Genomic DNA, 2415 nt, shown 5'->3' with positions numbered 1-2415 from the left:
TTGATTTCTAGGTTTGTTTCATTCTAGGCTCTGTGGTTCTAATTTCACTCACATATATTGAAATTGAGGGCATCCTAATGACACACTCACATTTTCACAGATTTGGAGTGGCAGAATGAGACTTTCTGTTGGAGTGCGTTTATTGGAAATGTTTTCCCCTGTCGCCCTTTAAATGAGAACAGACTTCCATTGCTTTCAAAAGAACTGAAAACTGTTAGCCACGAAGATATCTCACCTGTCTTAGTCACCATTGCCTTCTTAAAATATAACACACCGCTTTCATACATTATACTGGGACTTTAGTAAAAATAATACTAAGGGAAGTGAAGGTATTTTTACATCTCTAGTCATGGTAATGACATTTAAAAAAATCAAACCTGGGAATGATACTATTTAACTATTTTTTGTGGCATCCCAGAATAATCCTATGAGTGCACAGACTGAGCTCCAAACATCTTTCTGGACAGTGCAGAGATGATTGCAGATGACATTTCTTCAGAGTTCACTGAGAGGCTGTAGCAAAATCATTTCACGCCCCTCCCCAGGCTCTTTCTGAGACATTCATTTAACTGTCCCTCAGAATTTTGAAAGCATCAAGTAGAGAGTATTTTTTCTGTACTTTCTTCATAAATGTCAAAAATGATTTCCTGCCCTGCCTTAGTGTGATGAGTAAGCGCCCCAAAGTTGCCCAGTTCAGAAACAGAACAGCAGCCAGGAGGAAAGGGAGGCTTCCTGGGTAGCAGAGCTTTCTTGGTTGCCTTGGATTTTTGCTTTTTTGTCATGGTTTATAATGCAATGAGACAGACCCCTTTGCTAAACATCATGCTATATCCACACTGGTCCTAAAATCAGAATTTCAATGTAATTCATCTATCACCTTCCACATAGTTAATCTGTTTCTTTAGCTTTTCTTTTATTGTATTCTCTCCATTTTTTCCTAACTATGACATGAGGATGCATTTACTTGTGGGCTTGTCAGCTTTGCCTTGGCTTCTCATTTGAAAAATGTTTGCTGGGTTGTACAGTCTTTGATGTCTACCTCTCAAATCCCGGTAGAGAGTTTCCTGAAACATGAGGGTGTTCAGTAAATTCCTGGGGACCAAAACAAGGTTTGGAATTGCAGCTGTCCTATTTTCTTGTTGTTGAGAAGTCAGATAATTGGGGGATTGAATTTGGAGTCTGGTTTGACGGGACACTTTGAAGATACTACAGTACCTTCTCATTATAAGAACAAAACCCATAAAGTAGAATCTCTCATTGACTGGCAGCTAGTGCAGCTCAAACTTCTTTCATGAATAATGAGGACATATTTCTTTTCTTCAATGAGACCTAGGAAATTAATGAGAATACCATTTTCCTTGATCTAAAGAATGAATTAAGTACGTCATGTAGGACTATTAGTAATAGCTAAGAAACGAAATTAACCTACATGTACACCAATGGGTAGGTGAATTAAAAATGTGGTGTACATACAAAAGTGGAACACCATCCAGCTGAAAAAGAAGAAATTCTATTTTTCCAGCAATAGAGAAGAGAATGGAAGACTTTGTTTTAACTGGAGTAAGCCAAGTAGAGAATGATAAGGATGAAACGATTTCATTCATAAGTGAAATCTAAAAGAGTTGACCTCAGAGATGGAAGAAGTAGAACGGTGGTTACCAGAGATAGGTGGGACGTGGAGAGGAGGGAGGGATGGGAAATAATTCACCCATAGGTAGTAAGCTTAATACATTTGGAACTGATTACATAGTAGAGTGCTTATAGATATATGTCAATAGAGATTTCAAAGAAGGGATTTTGAGTGTTATAACTACAAAGATGTGACACCCATGTGAAGGACATAGGCATGCTTGTCTTGATTTAAACCTTTCATTATTTAGATACATATGTCCATCACGTTTCTCTCGGTATGCTTAGCTCTTATATATCAATTTAAAAAGGAATGGAATCTGTTGAAGTTATATGGGAGTCTCAAGGGAGAAGGGACCACATTTCATGATATAGCCATGAACCTATCACAGTGGTCCGATCCTTTCCCTCTGGTTAATGTGATACCTTCCATGAGAGGTGCTATTTGGGAGGTTACAGAGTCCTGGGGCACCATCCCAGCTGAGGGTGAGGGAAGTGCCTCTTTCTTTCAATGTGGAAGATATTGATCAAAATGTTTTTCTAATTACTCTGTATAGCTTAGACCTTGGCACTTCTGGGATATTCTGTTTTTCTGTGTCCAGTCTGGTGATGTTTTTTCTGGAGCCCAAAGACTCTGCTTGATCAAACGCAGCTTTTGCTTAGATGTTGGGCAACTCAACTGAGATGCTAACCTTACTCTTTCTGTCTGCAGACTTGCCCAGAGTTTGTTGTTAGGACCAGGGATCTCTTGTGAGCCGTGCACAGTTCTAACACATTTGTCAGTGT

This window comes from Microtus ochrogaster, chromosome 2 (genome assembly GCF_000317375.1).
Source record: "Microtus ochrogaster isolate Prairie Vole_2 chromosome 2, MicOch1.0, whole genome shotgun sequence".
Classification (NCBI taxonomy): Eukaryota; Metazoa; Chordata; class Mammalia; order Rodentia; family Cricetidae; genus Microtus; species Microtus ochrogaster.
Note: the sequence above shows the minus strand (reverse complement) of the source record.